The 22,968-nt window shown below is 45.2% G+C and overlaps 1 pseudogene; it reads left to right on the plus strand.

Annotated features, from left to right (window-relative positions):
* The first annotated feature begins 679 nt into the window (after positions 1-679).
* On the plus strand, positions 680-21,534 carry LOC121549483 (annotated as a pseudogene).
* Positions 21,535-22,968: the final 1,434 nt, after the last annotated feature.

Genomic DNA, 22,968 nt, shown 5'->3' on the forward strand with positions numbered 1-22,968 from the left:
TCCGCCGCAATCACAATGATTTCAATCTTCCTAGATCTTTTCTCCACCTTGGCAGTGCCATTTATCACCATTGCGATAAAGGCCACAAAGTCCACCTTTTTAACCTTTAAAATGTCAGGATCCTCTTGGCGTAAGACAACCCCTGCAGCCTGCAGCGAAGGCCTATCAACTACCATGGACTCTTCTGGTGCAACATTTAAACCCTCAACCCTTTTCACAGCTTCTGCATATGAAATGATCTGTACAACCCTGAGTTTGGCCACCTCATTCTCCTTTACCCTTGTGGGGCATTCAGAAGATGTGGCTTCATGATTCCCACCGCAATTACAACGTCACATTCTCTTCACTTTTATAACACATATTACACGGGCCCTGTGTAGCTCAGTTGGTAGAGCATGGTGCTTGCAACGCCAGGGTTGTGGATTCGATTCCCACGGGGGGCCAGTATGAGAGAAAAAAGTATGCACTCACTAACTGTAAATCGCTCTGGATAAGAGAGTCTGCTAAATCACTCAAATGTAAATATTATGATATTTTCCACATCTTGTACATCTCAGCGTGAGGCTGTTTTGTCTCCTTCCCCAATTGTTCATTGTAATAGAATATGGGCGTATCTTAAACTCATGACGGCATTTCCTGTGGAGGCGGGGCTTAGCTTCAGCGGAGAATACTGCGGACTTCTCTCTTAATCTAATTTTGAAAAGAAAAATAAATTCACGCGGCCAGGGGAGTATGCTACATATATATATTAATTACATACGCCAACACTTTTATACAACTAAATTGTAGACTGCATTTTTCCCTTTCTTAATGGGGTAACTGAATAAGGAATGACCCGCGGGGGGGGAGTGAATTGACCGTGACTTTTCGCAGAGGAGAAAGTACCTCCCGTTGCCAACAAGGCAATTGTTGCTGTGTCTACGCTGGGTAGCGGATCACGACGGGGATTGTAAAGAGGATACATTTACGTATGTTACCTCGGAAATAAATCACGCCGATAAGGTAAGTATTTATATTTTGATAATTGTATGAATCCTGTTTTTCATCCGTTCTTGATTACTCTCCAGTGTTGTAAAGTACTTAAGTAGTTTTTTGGGGTATCTATACTTTACTTTACTACTTATGTTTTTGACAACTTTTACTTTTACTTCAGTACATTCCCAAGGAAAATCAAGTACTTTTTACTCCATACATTTCCCCTGACAACCAAAAGTACTTGTTACATTTTGAATGCTTAGTAGGACAGGGAAATGGTGAAATTCACGCATCAAGATAACACGTTGTCATCCCTACTGCCTATGGTCTGGCGGACTCACGAAACACTAATGCATCTTTTGTAAATTATGTCTGAGTGTTGGAGTGTGCCCCTAGCTATCCGTAAAATTTAAAAACAAGGAAATGGTGCTCTCTGCTTTGCCTAATATAAGGAATTTGAAATTATTTAAACTTTTACTTCTACTTTTGATACTTAAGTATATTTTAGCAATTACATTTACTTTTGATACTTAAGTATATTTAAAACGAAATACTTTTAGGCATTTACTCAAGTACTATTTTAGTGGGTGACTTTTACTTTTACTTTAGTAACTTTCTATTAAGGTATCTATACTTTTACTGAAGTATGACAATTTTCCACAAGTGAAGGACTTGGATAATGGCTAACTCAAAGTGTCATTTAAAAAAACACCACCGTCTAGAGGTCTTCATTGATCCACCTGTACCCGAATACCCAGGACCCGAGCGGGTCCGGATCCAGAATTATAAATATTGTCACGGGTCTGGGTCGGATCTGATATGATTGTCACGGGTCTTGGGAATCTGTAATTTCAACTGACTTGTCCGGAAGGACCCGTACAGATCCGAATGTAACTGCTGCAGTACAGAGAGAGTAGTAATGGGTGGCTCTTTTTTGGTGAACGTCGGAACCGAATTGCATTGGTGAAAGAGCCATTCATTTGGCTCCCAGATTTGCATACTCCTACTACTGCTTTTTAAGCTCAATTTTTTTCTTCTTCTGCAGATAAGTTACAAAATCATTCTCTAAAGAAGTTTGGAAGTTTCTGGTAAATTGTCCACATTGTTACACACTCAACCCCCTTCTCCACCTTAGGGAATTGTATAATGGATGCTGAGCTTATCTCCTCGCCATTAGCATAGTAGCATTGTCCACTCACCCATTTCTTCTGTTGAAGCTATACCCCTAAATAGAGTAGAAACATTGAGGCTGATTTCTCTCTAGGCTATCTGTAAAAGGCCTGGTTATAATGGGAGGTAATAAACGATCTGGTGGCAGGGAGGCAGAGGTCTGCTATTCTCAGTGTGTCACAGGATAACAGTCAGGAGCTAATTCAATAAAACAACCCCGTCTCACATGGCATTCTTCTTCCTTCACTAGCCTGCAGTCTCCCCTCCCTGTCCCTTCCTCCCTCTCTCTCTCATTCCCGCCTTCTCCATCACCCTCCTTCCCTCCATCCATCCCTCCCTCCCTCCTGTAAATAGCCCAGCTAGGCTCCATAGGGTCAAAAGTCTTCCTGCCATGTATATCGATCCTCATCCAGTACAGACACACACATACGCACACCCTTTGACGACTCAGGTCAATGAATCATTCCCTGATTAACACTCAGTCCCCAGCTCAACCCTCCTTAACGACAGGGAGACTAAATGCACTTTCTGTTTCCCTGGCTAAACGGACCGTTAGAGAACCACAGCTTACATGGGACAATGAGAGTAATGGCCCATGTCATGAGTTAATACAGTTACTGTTTATATCTGTAATATATAGGGGTCCAGACCATGTGAACACCTGACCAGGAAGAACTCTGGGCCCTAAGGCTATATCAGTTAATTGGTCCTTATTGTCAAGGGAAGGAAGAATGTATGCATTAGGTCGCCAAGCCTAATGTCTTCTATGGTACTACAAATGTAAATACATTCACAAAGTCTAATATCTTCTATGGTACTACAAATGTAAATACATTCACAAAGTCTAATGTCTTCTATGGTACTACAAATGTAAACAAACACACAGTATTCACCATCACCTTTATTACTGTATCCTCACACATTTTCTTTTTTTTTCAGATGGACCTGAAACTACTTCTGAAATCAGTGTTGTTAGGAGTCATTTGTTACAGCAGTGCTCAGCAAGGTAATAATAATGATAATATGCCATTTAGCAGACGCTTTTATCCAAAGCGACTTACAGTCATGTGTGCATACATTTTTACGTATGGGTGGTCCCAGGGATCGAACCTACTACCTTGGCGTTACAAGCGCCATGCTCTACCAATTGAGCTACAGAGGACCACTGTAGCTCAATGAATTACTTACTTCTGCCTTACTTACTGTAGCTTCCACCTTGTTAGACAAAATCAATCCTCAACAGAAACATCAGAAGTCTGTTTCTGTACACTGTTAATGCAGTACATCATCTAATCATAATATATTTCTACTAAACCGCATCATAAATATACAGTACAGAATAGTGGTTAACTGATTGATGTCCCGTATGGGTAGCCAACCCCAACTGAGCATGCTGCTGTAATGTAATGATGTCATTAGCCAGAGGAAAAAGCAGCTCCACCTACACTGTAAACCCCAAGACATTTTTAACTGAAATACTTTAACTGAAAAAAACAAGGCAACAGTAAACATGTCGTCCCCCACAAATGCACAAATTATGCAGTGCCCCCCTTGAGCAAATTGAGATTGTGTGTGACTAACAAATTTAAGTTAATTACTATAGCTCCCACCTTAGGCCAATCAGTGTAATTTTGTAAATGCAGAATCTCTATGGCAAGACACATCATTCACCCAAGTTCCGTCAAAAATCGTGCCAGTGCTGTCTGAGGTATCGCGTGACTCACGTACAAACGAACGGATGGACAGAGACAGATCCACAGTTTCCTCCCCGATTTCATCGTGGTGGACAATGAGAAGTCACATCAACTACATTTTTAAAGTTATGATCACAAATTAACTTTTTTTCCCAGCATGCTCTACTGCAGGTAGATTTATTAATTTATTTTTGTAATATCTGTGTTTTTACATGTACAGTGCATTCGGAAAGTATTCCGACCCCTTGACTTTTTCCACATTTTGTTACATTACAGCCTTATTCTAACATTGATTAAATTGTTATTTTTCCTCATTAATCTACACACAATACCCTATAATTACAAAGCAAAAACCGTTTTTTTGACATTTTTGCAAATGTATTAAAAAATAAAAAAACGGATATCACATTTAAATAAGTATTCAGACCATTTACTCACCTTTGGCAGCGATTACTGCCTCGAGTCTTCTTGGGTATGACCCTACAAGCTTGGCACACCTGTATTTGGGGAATTTCTCCCATTCTTTTCTGCAGATCCTCTCAAGCTCTGTCAGGTTGGATGGGGAGCATCGCTGCACAGCTATTTTGAGGTCTCTCCAGAGAGGTTTGACCGGGTTCAAGTCCGGGCTCTGGCTGGGCCACTCAAGGACATTCAGAGACTTGTCCTGAAGCCACTCCTGTGTTGTCTTGGATTTGTGCTTAGGGTCCTTGTCCTGTTGGAAGGTGAACCTTCGCCCGCAGTCTGAGGTCCTGAGCGCTCTGGAGCAGGTTTTCATCAAGGATCTCTCTGTACTTTGCTCCGTTCATCTTTGTCTCGGTCCTAACTAGTGTCCCAGTCCCTGCAGCTGAAAAACATCCCCACAGCATGATGCTGCCACCACCATGCTTCACCGTAGGGATGGTGCCAGGTTTCCTCCAGACGTGATGCTTGGCACTCAGGCCAAAGAGTTCAATTTTGGTTTCATCAAACCAGATAATCTTGTTTCTCATGGACTGAGAGTCTTTAGGTGCCTTTTGGCAAACACCAAGCGGGCTGTCATGTGCCTTTTACTGAGGAGTGGCTTCCGTCTGGCCACTCTACCATAAAGGCCTGATTGGTGGATTGCTGCAGAGATGGTTGTCCTTCTGGAAGGTTCTCCCATCTCCACAGAGGAACTCTAGAGCTCTGTCAGAGTGACCATCGGGTTCTTGGTCACCTCCCTGACCACGGCCCTTCTCCCCCGATTGCTTTAGTTTTTGGCCGGCCAGCTCTAGGAAGATTCTTGGTGGTTCCAAACTTCTTCCATTTAAGAATGATGGAGGCCACTGTGTTCTTGGGGAACTTCAATGCTGCAGAAATGTTTTGGTACCCTTCCCCAGATCTGTGCCTCGACACAATCCTGTCTCGGAGCTCTATGGACAATTCCTTCGACCTCTTGGCTTGGTTTTTGCTCTGACATCCACTGTCAACTGTGGGACCTTATATAGACAGGTGTGTGCCTTTCCAAATAATGTCCAATCAATTTAATTTACCACTGGTGGACTCCAATCAAGTTATAGTAACATCTCAAGGATGATCAATGGAAACAGGATGCACCTGAGCTCAATTTCGAGTCTCATTGCAAAGGGTCTGAATACTTATGTAAATAAGGTATTTCTGTTTTTTAAAAACCTGTTTTCGCTTTGTCATTATAGGGTATTGTGTGTAGATTGCTGAGATAAAAAAAAAATCAATTTTAGAATAAGGGTGTAATGTAACAGAAGGTGGAAAAAGTCAAGGGGTCTGAAATATTTCCGAAGGCACTCAAAATCACTTTAGGTAACTGTTCTCAGATATGTTAAGTGCAACGGGTTTCCTCAGAAGTTTTGAGTAATGACAGCACATTGGGGTTTACAGGGTAGGTTTCTTTGAGCGTAGTAGTGAAGACATCATGGAACTATGGAACAGCAGAATATTCCATTCTGTCTCTAGCTCCAGTTTTCCAAATTACACAATGTGTACACTCGGGCTTATTTCCTGGTTAGTTTTTAGGAGTCTATGATGAGTTTGCTTCTTTTCAACCTTTGTTTTTCCATTCCTTTCCAGAAGGGAACGAGTGCATTAAGGCTAATGCCAAATCCTGTGGGGTGTGTATTCAAGTGGGAGCGAAATGTGGCTGGTGCATGGTGCATGGACCCAGTACGTGGATATGAATTTGCCAATAACTTTGTTACATTTACATTTTCATTTACATTTTCGTCATTTAGCAGACGCTCTTATCCAGAGATAATGTTACTTCATTGATGTTACACAACCTTAATATCAACTGACTCAGCATTACTGTGACGATCCCGGCTGTCTGAGTCGGGTCCTGTCTGGTGACTAGTGTTCCTGCTCGTATTCTCCAGTTTCCCGAGGGTTCGGGAACGCTCCGGGGAGCGCTCTGGTTTTCCGCACCTGCATCCCATCAGCAATCTGCACACCTGGTCCTGATCATCACCCTTCTTAGGCTCTGGCCCAACATCCAGTTCCTGCCGGATCGTTAGCCATGAACAGTATGTTGTCAGCGTATCAGTCTCTGAGCCAGTAGTGTTAGTTTTGTTGTTTTGCACCTTTTTGACTTGCTGTGTACTGACCTCCGTTTTGTTCTGTCTGCAGTCTCTCACCCGGAACCTTCACCCAACCTCTGCCTGATGGTCGGCGGCTGCCGAGCCAGTACCGGACCAACCACCGCACCCTCAACAACCCATCCACGCCACCCGCTCTGTTCCCTGGATTATTCAGCTTCACTCGGACTCTAACAATAAACACTCACCTTTGTCTCACGTACCGTGTCCTGGTCTGCTTCTGGGTTCTGGCTTAGTTAACCGTGACAGAACGATCCGGCCAGTAATGAACCCAGCGGACCTGGACTCTGTTCGCCATGCTATTACCCAGCAGGAGAAGATGTTGGGCCATCATAGCACGGTACTACAGGAGATCGCGTTGTCAGTTCGGAACCTTTCTACCGGGCTGACGGAGGTCCAGAACCAACGCAAGTGTCCGGTGGAGGATCCACTACCGGTTTCACCCATCTCGCCTGCCGCTTCTGAAGCTGTGTCCATCCGTGAGCCCAAGGTTCCGACGCCGGATAAGTATGAGGGAGAGCTGGGAAGATGCCGTTCCTTCCTTATGCAGTGTGGACTAGTGTTCGATCTACAGCCCTACTCTTATGCCACAGACAAGGCTAGGATAGCCTTTGTGATTGAGTTGCTGCGTGGTCGAGCGCTGGAGTGGGCTTCAGCCGTTTGGGAACGACAGGATCCCTGCATGGCTTCATACCAGGGGTTCACGGCCGAGATGAGGAAGCTCTTCGACCATTCCGTCCGAGGGAGGGACGCAGCTAGGCGCCTGTTTTCGCTTCGCCAAGGAACTCGCAGCGTGGCCGACTTCGTGATCGAGTTCAAGACGTTGGCTGTGGAGAGTGGGTGGAACGAGGAGTCTCTGCAAGCGGCCTTTTACCAGGGTCTGTCGGAGCAGCTCAAGGATGAGTTGATCTCCTATCCGGAGCCTAGTGACCTGGACAGCTTGGTAGCTTTGTCTATTCGGGTGGATAATCGAGTCCGAGAGCGAAGGAGGGAGAAGCAATGGGTTCCGTCCCAACCGATCAGCTTCTCAGGATCCAGTCGGGTCGTCAAACTGCGCGGCTCGCTAAAGTTGGGAGGACTTTTAGCGAGCCAGTTTCGACCTCTCAATACCTCTGTCAGACCCCGTTTCCCGGCTACCCTTATGAACAGGAATCAGAGCTTAGCGATTAACGCTTTTATCGATTCAGGTGCCGATGGAAGCTTTCTAGATGCCGAGTTGGTGGAACAGCTGGGGCTTTCCAAGGAGCAATTGCCGGAAGCCATTGAAGCTACCACTCTGAACGGCAGTAGTCTGGCACGTATCACGATGAGGACTGAACCGGTTAAGATGCGGTTGTCGGGGAATCATTCTGAGATGATTTCATTCTTCATTCTGCCGTCTTCCCATGTTCCTCTGGTCCTTGGATACCCCTGGCTGAAGGAACACAATCCCACGTTCGATTGGGTGACGGGCAAGGTAACGAGTTGGAGCCTTGATTGTCATGCTAACTGTCTCAAGACTGCCTGCCCCCATTCGGTTCCCAGTCAGGTGATTGAGGCTAAACCCCCAGATTTGTCCCTGGTTCCCGAGACATATCACGATTTGGGGAAGTTTTCAGTAAGCAGAAGGCTCTGTCACTCCCTCCCCACCGACCATATGATTGTGCCATCAACCTGGTCCCTGGAGCTGTCTACCCCAAGGGAAGGTTATACAGTATCTCCCGATCTGAACGTGAGGCGTTGGAGACCTACATCAAGGAGTCCCTAGCTGCTGGTCTCGTTCGTCCCTCGTCATCACCCCTGGGGGCAGGATTCTTCTTTGTGGGTAAGAAGGATGGCTCTCTTCGACCGTGTATTGATTATCGGGGGTTGAATGACATCACGGTCAAGAACAAGTATCCCCTGCCCTTGATGAGTTCTGCCTTCGACTCCTTACAGGGTGCTACGGTGTTCACCAAGCTAGACCTACGCAATGCGTATCACCTGGTCCGGATCAGAGAGGGGGACGAGTGGTTGACGGGTTTCAATACACCGATGGGTCACTTGAGTATCAGGTGATGCCGTTTGGACTGACCAATGCTCCAGCGGTATTCCAGAGTATGGTGAACGACGTCCTGAGAGATATGATCGGTCTCTTTGTGTTTGTTTACCTGGATGACATTCTGATCTTCTCGAAGGAACCTTCCGACCACGTCCAGCATGTCCGGCAGGTTCTGCAGCGATTGTTGGAGAATCGCCTGTTTGTGAAGGCCGAGAAGTGCGAGTTTCACGCCCACACGACATCCTTTCTCGGGTACATCATCTCCAGGGGAGAGATTAGGATGGACCAGGAGAAGGTTAGAGCGGTTCTGGAATGGGCCCAGCCCGGTACGAGATTGCAGCTCCAGAGATTTTTGGGGTTTGCGAATTTCTACCGCAGATTCATCCGGGATTACAGCCGTGTGGCCGCTCCGTTAACTGCCTTGACTTCCAGCATCAGGACCTTCAAGTGGAATCCGGAGGCGGATCGAGCGTTTCTGGATTTGAAGAGGCGATTCACCAACGCACCGATTCTCTCTCAACCGGACACGGCCCGTCAGTTCGTCGTTGAAGTGGGCGCGTCTGATGTGGGAGTTGGCGCCATCCTGTCGCAGCGATGCTCCACGGACAGTAAACTCCATCCCTGCGCCTACTACTCTCGTCGCCTTTCGCCTGCGGAGAGGAATTACGATGTGGGTAACCGGGAGCTTCTCGCGGTGAAACTTGCCTTGGAGGAGTGGCGCCACTGGTTGGAGGGGGCGGAGCAACCGTTTATTGTCTGGACGGACCACAAGAATCTTGCTTACGTGCAATCGGCTAAACGCTCTCAACTCCCGTCAGGCCAGGTGGGCGTTGTTTTTCGGACGATTCAAGTTTGCCCTGACGTTCCGACCTGGATCTAAGAACGGCAAGGCGGACGCCTTGTCCCGGATGTTCTCCAAGACGGAGGAGAGTGGGTCCAAGACCGAGACAATCCTCCCCGGAACTGCGTCGTGGGAGCAGTTATGTGGAAGATTGAGGAGGAGGTGCTGGCGCCCTTCGGACTCAGCCCGGTCCCGGTAACGGTCCACCCGGTCGGTTGTTTGTGCCTGAGTCGGTTCGTCCTGCTGTCCTCAAATGGTCCCACGCCAGCAAGATGGCTTGTCACCCTGGCGTGGCTCGGACTATGGCGTTTCTTCGCAGACGTTTTTGGTGGCCTGCCATGGCCGAGGATACTCGGGGTTTTGTTGCTGCCTGTCCAGTGTGTGCGCAGAATAAGAGTACCAATCGGCCCAGCTCTGGACTACTTCACCCCCCTTCCTATTCCCCGGCGACCATGGTCGCATCTGGCCCTGGACTTCGTCACGGGGTTGCCCGCTTCTGAGGGGAACACGGTCGTTCTGACTATCGTGGACAGATTCAGCAAGTTCGCCCACTTTGTGCCAATTGCCAAGCTTCCCTCTGCCTCGGAGACGTCCGAGATCCTGGTTAGGGAGGTTTTCAGGGTCCACGGTTTGCCCAGTGATATCGTTTCCGACCGTGGCCCTCAGTTTACCTCTGCTGTCTGGAAGTCCTTCTGTTTGGCCATTGGAGCTACGGTCAGTCTCACATCTGGTTTTCACCCCCAATCCAATGGTCAGGCGGAGAGAGCCAACCAGAAGATGGAATCAACGCTACGCTGTCTGGTCTCTTCCAACCCCACCTCCTGGGTCTCTCAGTTGCCTTGGGTTGAGTATGCCCACAATACTCTTCCTACATCTGCCACTGGGATGTCTCCCTTCCAGTGCCTGTATGGCTACCAACCTCCCCTGTTTCCTTCTCAGGAGAAGGAGCTCTCAGTGCCTTCTGTTCAGGCCCATATTCGGGCGTTGCCACCGGACCTGGCATCGGGCCAGAAAGGCACTCCTTAGAGTTTCGGACCGGTATCAGCTCCAGGCGAATCGTCGCCGGATTCCCGCTCCCACCTATACCATCGGAGATAGGGTTTGGTTGGCCACACGGGATCTTCCGTTACGGACTGAGTCTAGGAAGTTGTTACCGAAGTTCATTGGTCCGTTTGTGGTGGAGAAGGTGATCAATCCAGTGGCAGTTCGACTCAAACTACCGAGGACGCTCAGAGTCCATCCCACCTTTCATGTCTCCTGCCTCAAGCCTGTCTTCCTCAGTCCTCTGTTGCCTCCTCCGCCTCCTCCTCCTCCTCCTCGGATGATCGGAGGTGGTCCTGCCTACACGGTGCGTCGCATCATGGATTCCAGACGGCGGGGCCGGGGTTTCCAGTATCTCGTGGACTGGGAGGGGTATGGCCCTGAAGAGAGGAGTTGGATTCCGCGGCGACAGGTCCTAGACGCAGACCTCATCAGTGACTTCTACCGCCTCCATCCTGGCGCTCCGGGAAGTCCGCCCGGTGGCGTTCGTCGGAGGGGGGGTACTGTGACGATCCCGGCTGTCTGAGTCGGGTCCTGTCTGGTGACTAGTGTTCCTGCTCGTATTCTCCAGTTTCCCGAGGGTTCGGGAACGCTCCGGGGAGCGCTCTGGTTTTCCGCACCTGCATCCCATCAGCAATCTGCACACCTGGTCCTGATCATCACCCTTCTTAGGCTCTGGCCCAACATCCAGTTCCTGCCGGATCGTTAGCCATGAACAGTATGTTGTCAGCGTATCAGTCTCTGAGCCAGTAGTGTTAGTTTTGTTGTTTTGCACCTTTTTGACTTGCTGTGTACTGACCTCCGTTTTGTTCTGTCTGCAGTCTCTCACCCGGAACCTTCACCCAACCTCTGCCTGATGGTCGGCGGCTGCCGAGCCAGTACCGGACCAACCACCGCACCCTCAACAACCCATCCACGCCACCCGCTCTGTTCCCTGGATTATTCAGCTTCACTCGGACTCTAACAATAAACACTCACCTTTGTCTCACGTACCGTGTCCTGGTCTGCTTCTGGGTTCTGGCTTAGTTAACCGTGACAATTACAACTTGCAGGTGTATGCAAATCAAAGAAAGAAGAATGTAATCTAAACTGTTCCTTGGAATTACAACACCAGTGTGTCAGGCAATATTGTTTATAACCTTTATAAACTGCTTGGGAGTGTAGGAAATACATTTTCAGAAAATAAGGACCTTACATTTTTGGGTGGATTTCCTCTATGAGTGCCATAGTGCAATATGTCATGATACTGATACCTCCTCTCTTCCAGGAGTTCCTGAAGCAGGGTGAGGCCACATCGACCCGCTGTGATGAGCTGGAGTCCCTGAGGAAGAGAGGTTGCAGCGCCGCCAAGGTAGAGAACCCTGGAGGCAGCCAGCGGATCCTGAAGAACAAGGCTGTGACCAACCGCAACAAGGGAGCAGACAATCTCCGACCAGATGACATCACACAGAAACTCACCCTCAGCGTCAGATCTGGTAAGAACTTAGCTGGAACTGTTAAGTTTGATTAAGTTGTGTCCCAAATGGCACCCTTTTTCCTATTTAGTGTTAGGAATAGGGTGCCATTTGAGATGCAGTCTAAGTTAACTTTGCTTCAGCCAAAACATCTTGCTTGACAACCATTGTTGAAGCAGCGTTGCTGAGGGTCTTTTTTTATTTATCCTGCTGTTCTTCTGTGGTCTTTCATTGTTATGTTGATTAGTTACAGTAGCCTCCATTTTCTTTGTGTGTTTTAGCTATTAACTGTACAGCTGTAATTATGATGTGGAAGGAGTATTCCTTGTACTCTTTCATGTGAAGGCCAGCACCTTATTTGACATGGACAGTGCACATTTATCAAGATTTCAGTGTTCACATCAATATAAATATGCCAGAGTTAGCAAGTCTGTAGTCCCCGGCTTAACCTTGCCTATTTGTCTGTGTACTGCAGGTGAACCCCAGTCTTTTAACCTGAAGTTCAAACGGGCTGAGGATTACCCCATCGACCTCTACTACCTGATGGACCTGTCCTACTCCATGAAGGACAATCTGGAAAACGTCAAGAACCTTGGAACACAGCTGATGCTGGAGATGTCAAAGATCACATCTGATTTCAGAATCGGTGAGATTGAGAAACAGCCCGGTTGTATGAGGTTTGAGGATGTCCATATTTGTTTTAACTTCTTCTCCACTTCAAATGTATCTCTTCTGCTTTCAGATCTGGTTGGGTGCATATTGCATAGTTATACAACGGGTGGGTCTAATCCTGAATGCTGATTGGTTAAAACCGCATTCCAGCCGGTGTCTATTCCACAAGTTACCACCAGCTAAATCTGTGATGTTAAAATGCCTATTTACTCTGTTCCATCTGACTGCACAATCCAGTGACTCATCAGCCCAGCCAGGCAATGTATAAACTTGAGCTCCACTATAATAAATAATGTAGACATTATCTCACATTTCTTTTAGACTAACATTTAGTTTTCAACAGCAGAGATTTGTATAAACCTTGCTGTCTGTCTCTCCGACAATTGCAACATTGTTTCAATATTCAAATTCAATCTCCAGCTGTCCCATAGTAATGTACGTGTCGGGAGTTGGGACGAGACAGACAGGCAGGCAGCGTTTCTCGGCCAGTCGAAATCATGAATCAGCTGGCATCATTTTTATGGATATATAGAAAGAAATGTCAATTGAAAAAAGGTCAAACGAAAGGAAGTGCAGCTAAACTCAGCAAAAAAAGAAACGTCCCTTTTTCAGGACCCTGTCTTTTAAAGATAATTTGTAAAAATCCAAATAACTTCACAGATCTTCATTGTAAAGGGTTTAAACACTGTTTCCCATGCTGTGGAACGATCATTAAGACAGCTTACAGATGGTAGGCAATTAAGGTCACAGTTATGAAATCTTAGGACACTAAATAGGCCTTTCTACTGACTCTGAAAAATACCAAAAGAAAGATGCCCAGGGTCCCTGCTCATCTGCGTGAACGTGCCTTTGGCATGCTGCAAGGAGGCATGAGGACTGCAGATGTGGCCAGGGCAATAAATTGTAATGTCTGTACTGTGAGACGCCTAAGACAGCGCTACAGGGAGACAGGACGGACAGCTGATCGTCCTCGCAGTGGCATACCATGTGTAACAACACCTGCACAGGATCGGTACATCCGAACATCACACCTGCGGGACAGGTACAGGATGGCAACAACAACTGCCCGAGTTACACCAGGAACGCACAATCCCAGCATCAGTGCTCAGACTGTCCGCAATAGGCTGAGAGAGGCTGGACTGAGGGCTTGTAGGCCTGTTGTAAGGCAGGTCATCACCGGCAACAACGTCGCCTATGGGCACAAACCCACCGTCGCTGGACCAGAGAGGACTGGCAAAAAGTGCTCTTCACTGACGAGTTGCGGTTTTGTCTCACCAGGGGTGATGGTCGGATTCGCGTTTATCGTTGAAGGAATGAGCGTTACACCGAGGCATGTACTCTGGAGCGGGATCGATTTGGAGGTGGAGGGTCCGTCATGGTCTGGGGCGGTGTGTCACAGCATCATCGGACTGAGCTTGTTGTCATTGCAGGCAATCTCAACACTGTGCATTACAGGGAAAGACATCCTCCTCCCTCATGTGGTACCCTTCCTGCAGGCTCATCCTGACATGCCCCTCCAGCATGACAATGCCACCAGCCATACTGCTCGTTCTGTGCGTGATTTCCTACAAGACAGGAATGTCAGTGTTCTGCCATGGCCAGCGAAGAGCCCGGATCTCAATCCCATTGAGCACGTCTGGGACCTGTTGGATCGGAGGGTGAGGGCTAGGGCCATTCCAACCCCAGAAATGTCTGGGAACTTGCAGATGCCTTGGTGGAAGATTGGGGTAACATCTCACAGCAAGAACTGGCAAATCTGGTGCAGTCCATGAGGAGGAGATGCACTGTAGTACTTAATGCAGCTGGTGGCCACACCAGATACTGACTGTTACTTTTGATTTTGACCCGCCCCATTTGTTCAGGGACACATTTTTCAATTTATTTAGTCACATGTCTGTGGAACTTGTTCCGTTTATGTCTCAGTTGTTGAATCTTGTTATGTTCATACAAATATTTACACGTTAAGTTTGCTGAAAATAAACGCAGTAGACAGTGAGAGGACGTTTCTTTTTTTGCTGAGTTTAGTTTGCAGTCTTTACAGCTTCAGTTTGAAATGATTGTGTTAGCTGTGTTGTTGGCTAGCTCCTCTTAACAACATTGTCCTTACGAGTGAGCACATTTTCTATGCCAGGCGAAGTCACGCCTCATTTTCTCATTGTTATGGTTGTATCCAAATAAATATTACTAGAAAACAGCTTAAACAAATGCAAATGCAAGGACTGGGAGACTAGTCAGGATCGAGGGAAAGTTGAACGGAGCAAAGTACAGCGAGATCCTTGATGAAAACCTGATATATCATTTGCAAAAATTTCAAAAAAATACAGTTTTTGCTTTGTCATCATGGGTTATTGTGTAGATTGATGAAGGGGAAAACATTTTTTAAATCCATTTTAGAATAAGGCTGTAACGTAACAAAATGTGGAAAAAGTCAAGGGGTCTGAATACTTTCCAAATGCACTGTAATGTGTTGTAAATCTATTTCTATGGTCCATTGACATGTGACTGTTTTCAAGTGTATTGCATCTGTTTGCATGTGAATATTCTACATAGGCAGTCTTTTATGCAGTCCTCCCTTGTTGTCTTTATTATCTCTCAGGTGCAATGAGGGCCGTATTGGTAGACAGTGTGAGTGCAGCACCAACGAGGTGACCGGCGAAGACCTGGATAAGAACTGCCGTAAAGACAACGGTACAGACATCTGCAGCAACAACGGAGACTGTGTGTGTGGAACCTGTGAGTGTAAGAAGAGAGAGAACCCCGAGGAACGCTACAGCGGGAAGTTCTGCGAGTGTGACAACTTCAACTGTGACCGCTCCAACAACAAACTCTGTGGAGTTCAGTTTAGGCCCCTACTGCATTGCAATAGGCATTATACGATAAATGGTTAGTAATCTGGGGGACCATTAACTTTTAGCTCCCACTTTCCTATTGTGGGATGGTTATTTGTATCGGCTGTTGATTGTATTACAGGCCTACATATCCTGCTATGATAGAAATAAAAAAAAGATAAGCAAATAAATAACTAAAAAATAGAGACAGCCGAGTCTTCTTGTATAAAAAAAAAAAACACAAAGAAATGTACATTTTCAAACATGTTTACTAATAAGAAAAAAATATATAATAAAGATTAGTTTAGTCCCCCAAACGTAGATTGGGGAAGTGAATAATATGATCAATTATTGGATTATCAATAAAGATTTTGTTTGCTGTGAAATGATGGTCAAGACCTGTGTAACATCTTCCTCAGAGCACAAACTACCTCTGTGTTTGTGGCGTAATGGGTAATTTCCCAATTAAATTAGAGATCAGTTGATTAGTTCAGACATCACCTTTTACGAAATTAGATTTATCGTGTTCAATTTAGCTTCATTTAATCTCTAATCTAGAATATTATCTGTAATATGAAATTATGTTTGAACTTTGGAGGATAATCTCTGACCCTGTGTGTTGTGACAGGACATGGTCGCTGTGAGTGCAGGGTGTGTATCTGTGATGCCAACTGGACAGGCAGTGCCTGTGACTGTTCTCTGGACACCACGACCTGCCTGGCCTCCAACAAGCAGATCTGTAATGGACGAGGCACCTGTGAGTGTGGCACCTGCAAGTGCACTGATGCAAAGTTCCAGGGTCCCACCTGTGAGATCTGTCCCACCTGTCCAGGGGTCTGAACAGAACACAAGTGAGTTGAATGAATTAATTGTATTTGTTCATTTTAATGGGGTTTTAACTAAGCAGAAAACAGCAATAATTAAAAAGTTTATTTCCAAAACACAATTATAATTTTTTTGTAATTACATTTGTGTTTTTCGTCAGAAATGATTCGTTATTGGTACCTTCATGTATGTGTAAAATATTACTGTTCTCAGAATTTTGGGGGGGATAGATTTTTGTCAACCACAATGCAAATGGTATGCTTTAGTCTCAGGTCCTGTCTGTCCATTGTTTAGCTGGAATATATATCCTGTATATTTGACTGTGATACATTGCATTCGGAAAGTATTCAGGCCCCTTGACTTTTTCTACATTTTGTTACGTTAAAGCCTTATTCTAAAATGGATTCAATTGTTTTTTCCCATCATCACTCTACACACAATACCCCATAATGACAAAGCAAAAACTGAATTTTCATTTTCTTTGCAAATTTATTAATTCATTTACATATAGTGCCTTGCAAAAGTATTCATCCCCCTTGGCGTTTTTCCTATTTTGTTGCATTACAACCTGTAATTTAAATTGATTTTTATTTGGATTTCATGTAATGGATATACACAAAATAGTCAGAATTGGTGAAGTGAAATGGAAAAAAAATAACTTGTTAAAAAAATAAATTATGGAAAAATGGTGCGTGCTTATGTATTCACCCCCCCTAGTCCCTAAATAAGATCTGGTGCAACCAATTACCTTCAGAAGTCACATAATTAGTTAAATAAAGTCCACCTGTGTGCAATCTAAGTGTCACATGATCTGTCAAATGATCTCAGTATATATACACCTGTTCTGAAAGGCCCCAGAGTCTGCAACACCACCAAGCAAGCAGCACCATGAAGACCAAGGAGCTCTCCAAACAGGTCAGGGACAAAGTTGTGGAGAAGTACAGATCAGGGTTGGGTTATAAAAAAATATCTGAAACTTTGAACATCCCACGGAGCACCATTAAATCATTATAAAAAAATGGAAAGAATATGGCACCACAACAAACCTGCCAAGAGAGGGCCGCCCACCAAAACTCACAGACCAGGCAAGGAGGGCATTAATCAGAGAGGCAACAAAGAGACCAAAGATAACCCTGAAGGAGCTGCAAAGCTCCACAGCAGAGATTGGAGTATCTGTCCATAGGACCACTTTAAGCCGTACACTCCACAGAGCTGGGCTTTACGGAAGAGTGGCCAGAAAAAAGCCATTGCTTAAAGAAAAAAATAAGCAAACACGTTTGGTGTTCGCCAAAAGCCATGGGGGAGACTCCCCAAACATATGGAAGAAGGTACTCTGGTCAGACGAGACTAAAATTGAGCTTTTTGGCCATCAAGGAAAACGCAATGTCTGATGCAAACCCAACACCTCTCATCACCCCGAGAACACATCCACACAGTGAAGCATGGTGGTGGCAGCATCATGCTGTGGGGATGTTTCTCATCGGCAGGGACTGGGAAACTGGTCAGAATTGAAGGAATGATGGATGGTGCAAAATACAGGGAAATTCTTGAGGGAAACCTGTTTCAGTCTTCCAGAGATTTGAGACTGGGACGGAGGTTCACCTTCCAGCAGGACAATGACCCTAAGCATACTGATAAATCAACACATGAGTGGTTTAAGGGGAAACATTTAAATGTCTTGGAATGGCCTAGTCAAAGCCCAGACCTCAATTTTTCAGATTTTATTTTATTTTGCATCTTCAGTGGTAGGCATGTTGTGTAAATCAAATGATACAAATCCACAAAAAATCCATTTTAATTCCAGGTTGTAAGGCAACAAAATAGGAAAAATACCAAGGGGGGTGAATACTTTCGGATGTCACTGTAAGTATTCAGACTGTTTACTCAGTACTTTGTTGAAGCACCTTTGGCAGCGATTACTGCCTCGATTTTCTTGGGTATGACGCTACAAGCTTGGCACACCTGTATTTGGTGAATTTCTCCCATTATTTTCTGCAGATCCTCTCAAGCTCTGTCAGGTTGGATGAGGAGCGTCGCTGCACAGCTATTTTCAGGTCTCTCCAGTGAGGTTCGACCGGGTTCAAGTCCGGGCTCTGGCTGGGCCACTCAAGGACATTCAGAGACTTGTCCTGAAGCCACTCCTGTGTTGTCTTGGCTGTGTGCTTAGGGTCCTTGTCCTGTTGGAAGGTGAACCTTCGCCCCCAGTCTGAGGTCCTGAGCCCTCTGGAGCAGGTTTTCATCAAGGATCTCTCTGTACTTTGCTCCGTTCATCTTTGCCTCGATCCTGACTAGTCTCCCAGTCCCTGCCGCTCAAAAACTTCCCCACAGCATGATGCTGCCACCACCATGCTTCACCGTAGGGATGGTGCCAGGTTTCCTCCAGACATGAAGCTTGGCACTCAGGCCAAAGAGTTCCATTTTGGTTTCATCAGACCAGAGAATCTTGTTTCTCATGGTCTGAGTGTCCTTTAGGTGCCTTTTGTCAAACTCCAAGCGGGCTTTCATGTGCCTTTTACTGAGGAGTGGCTTCTGTCTGGCCACTCTACCATAAAGGCCTGATTGGTGGAGTGCTTCAGAGATTGTTGTCCTTCTGGAAGGTTCTCCTATCTCCACAGAGGAACTCTGGAGCTCTGTCACAGTGACCATCGGGTTCTTGGTCACCTACCTGACCAAGGCCCTTCTCCCCCGATTGCTCAGTTTGGCCGTGCGGCCAGCTCTAGGAAGAGTCTTGGTGGTTCTAAACTTCTTCCATTTAAGAATGATGGAGGCCTCTGTGTTCTTGGGGACCTTCAATGCTGCAGAAATGTTTTTGTACCCTTATAATCAAGTATAGTCTGATGGGTGACAATATTAGCCTATCACTTGTGAATGATGCCCAGCATAAGGAAAGAAACCATGCCTTTTTTTTGCGACTTTTTCGAATCATAGTTGCACACCTCATGTAGCCTAGCCCATAGGCCTATATGTTTTGATAAGGTTTGTATCACAACTAAAGTGGCCAAATAACTTCTTAAAATTAAACACATTAATCTGCTTTACAAAGGGTGTAGAGCCTAACTGGCATACATAAGCAGCGCGTGAGTTTCAAGTTTGGGGAAGATCATTTTCACCATAAAAATCCACTTTTATAATAAAAGCATTACATGCATAATTGCATTTGCGGTCACCTTTGATAATGGTGTTTTCCCGCTAATGGAACATTTGTGCTTATAGCCTACTGCCATGTGTGCATTGCTGCGCTTATAATATGAAGAAATAGTCTAATAGATTATCAACATTTAAAGCTAAACGTTCTGATCTGTTGCGTCAGCCACATTACGTAATTTGTTTGGGGGGGATGCTAGTGGCTGTATTCATTTGGAATCTATCGCATCCCACAACTGTCCCAGACTTTGTTTGGAATATTTATTTCTCGCACAGAATAGAATAGGTCAACTTTTGTACTGTGGGGGATAGTAGATTGACATAGGCTATTGCGTTTGCTGTTCGTTAGGCCTACTCATCTTGTTGGCTGACGAAAAGTAAATATGCACAGTTCTTCCAATATCTTCAATATTCACCTCGGAATTGGATAAGGACGCGCGCAGTTGTGTCTGTCTTCACTTGTAGCCTGTGAGAAAGATCCTATCACGTGATGGAGAGCCATATGAGTGAGAGGTGCTTCGGAGCTCGCAGCACTCCGGGCCAAGGGCACAACGGCCACTGGCCGCAAAAGGCATGGATTTATTTAGGGTGCATTACGGCCACACAAAGGGGATGCCGCCGTAAAATTCGAGGCCTTATCCCTTTAAGAGTGTGCTCCTAATCTCAGCTCGTTACCTGTATAAAAAACACCTGGGAGCCAGAAATCTTTCTGATTGAGAGGGGGTCAAATACTTATTTCCCTCATTAAAAATGCAAATCAATTTATAACATTTTTGACATGCGTTTTTCTGGATTTTTTTGTTGTTATTCTGTCTCTCACTGTTCAAATAAACCTACCATTAAAATTATAGACTGATCATTTCTTTGTCAGTGGGCAAACGTACAAAATCAGCAGGGGATCAAATACTTTTTTCCCTCACTGTATAGGAGTACCTATTTCTTTGTTAACCACTCAACACAGAATGCGCACTCCCTCAAATCGTTTGGAGAAAATATCCTTTCTATTTTATTCAGCTTTGTTCAATTGTATTCTTCATACTATAAAATAATATAAATAATGCCAAGGAATTATAAGCAAATCTTGTCTGGTAAATTAACTAGTGTAGCCCACAGCCATTTGGTATAGCCAGATCATGACCTAACATAAGGACAACTCAGAGTATGCTATTCTGTTCGTCTGAAATAGACTACATTTTCTTCATATCATGCTTCTTTAGACCTGTCTAAAATAAATAATGGATTTAATGTGAAGGTGTAGGCTATATTACATGGATTTATTATACTTTTTAAAATGCATTAGTGGCTTGTAGGCTATGTAGGCTATGTAGGCTATGTGTGGAAGCCAGGAGATGCTAAATGCGTTTGTGTTAATTAATGTCAATTATAGTGAGACCGACAGTTATTTGCTTGACAATCACCGGCTGACGAAATTTCATGACCGCCACACCCCTACTAGTGAATATGTCAGAAGTCGAGCAAGCATCACAATGTGAGACTACCTGCGTGTGTTACTCCATCTGTACAGAGTTACATGTCAATGTCCTGTCTTCCACAGGGAGTGTGTTCAGTGCAGGGCCTTTGGGACGGGGGAGAAGAAGGACACGTGTGAGAGAGACTGTAGCTACTTCAACCTGATCAAGGTGAAGGACGGAGACAAGCTGCCTCAGCCAGGACTTCCCCCTGATGCACTGTAAGGAGAGGGATGCCAATGACTGCTGGTTCTACTACACCTACGCTGTCAACAAGACAGACAAAGGAGGTCCATGTGGTGGAAACACTAGGTGAGAGCATATTACATACAGCCCATATAACATACAGTCATTGTGACTGAGGATATAACAGAGTGAAAAAAGTAGGTTATTTGTCTGTCTATTGAGTCGTTTTGTGATTAGAGCCAGGTGTTTTTGACCTGACTAGGAAAAATTCCAGGCTCTACTTGTAGTTCTTCCTGGTCAGCTTACATGGTCAGGTAAAGTTCCTGGGCCTATATATTGCAAATCAGGAAGGACGTAATTGTAAATAAGCATTTGCTCTTACAGTAACTGACTTGCCTGCTTAAATAAATAAAAGTTGGGATAACTGAATGTTCCTGGCTGTGTGTTTCCTGCCGTGTTCCAGACTGCCCTGCAGGTCCTGACATCATCCCCATCGTGGCTGGCGTGGTGGCGGGCATCGTGCTGATCGGCCTGACCTTGCTTCTCATCTGGAAGCTCCGGAGTCACTCACCACCTTCCGGAGACATTTGAAACCCCACCTCTTTAAGGAACACCTGGGATAGGATAAAGTAATCCTTCTACCCCCCCCCCACAAAAAAATAAAATAAAATAAAATAAATTTGTAAAGTGGTTATCCCACTGGCTATAGGGTGATTGCACCAATTTGTAAGTCGCTCTGGTTAAGAGCGTCTGCTAAATGACGTAAATGTGCCCTTGAGCAAGGCACTTAACCCTAATTGCTCCTGTAAGTCGCTCTGGATAAGAGCGTCTGCTAAATGACTAAAATGTAAATGTAAATGTAAGCTGCTCATGATCATCCACGACAGGAGAGAGTTCGCCAAGTTTGAGAAGGAGAAGATGAATGCTAAATGGGACACGGTAAGAGAGTGGAGATGGTAGATACAGGACCAGGAAACCATCTTGGAGAACTGTTTGTAATGGCCTATAATGGGGATGATGATGATGATGATGATGATGATGATGATGTACTTTTGCAGGTCCTAGTTTGTGTTCTCCCTGACTGTAATTTCAGTAGGTTGATTGAGATGTGGAAAACAGGTGTTATAGATATGGCCACTGTGTGAATCTCTTACACAGAGAACAGACTCCTAAAGGAATACAGAATTGGAAATATTTTATGAATGTAACAGACCTGTTGCTTTTGACGATGACTTCATAAGATGTCACACACATTTTTACACAGTCCTACCCAACAGTTTGTTTAAAATGTTCTTAAAACCCTGTAGTTTTAAGTAATCTCTGTGCAAAATACAGTTATGAAAAAAGGAAGCCTTTTTGGAATGCGAAGGTCCCTGGACACACATGTCTTTTCGTGGGAGTGGTTACAGTAGCTTAGTTTGTTCGGTGTTATGCTTCCTCCTAGTGGCGTGTTATCCACACTGCAGGCAGAGGTTAAATTCCGGACAACGGGCAGGGTTTGAAATCCTTAATGATTCAGCTCAGCCTGATTATTTCCAGTCAGACCAGCCAAATGTGAGAGCCTCTCTGGTCTGGTGACATGGGCAGGGCACTGAGGCTTCTAGACCCTCTCATTATGGTACATGGAGAAGACACCAGACCTAAATGACTGTATGAGAGAGCAGACTGACCTGACTTGTATAGATGTAATAGGGGAATACACCCAGCACTGTAAGATGATTTTCAAAGGGAGATGATCAACCTCTGAATCTTGGATCCTGATGTAAAAATACCCCTTTCTCAAGGGATTGATTGTTTAATTCCCTCTTATTTATCTTTACCCATGCTTTTCATTTCATTCTCTGTTTCCTGTTCTTAATTTTCTGTCCCACTCTCTCAACCCATAGCAAGAGAATCCCATTTACAAGAGCCCTATTAATACGTTCCAGAATCCGAACTATGGACATAAAGCTGTGGTTCTATAAGTTTGTATTCACTTTCCCTCTCCTCTGTTTTCCTGCATGGGTTTGTTTGTTTGTGTGTGTATATATATGTTTCTTTATTTGTGTTTGTCAACTTACTGTA

This window comes from Coregonus clupeaformis, chromosome 34 (assembly GCF_020615455.1).
Source record: "Coregonus clupeaformis isolate EN_2021a chromosome 34, ASM2061545v1, whole genome shotgun sequence".
NCBI classification, from domain to species: domain Eukaryota; kingdom Metazoa; phylum Chordata; class Actinopteri; order Salmoniformes; family Salmonidae; genus Coregonus; species Coregonus clupeaformis.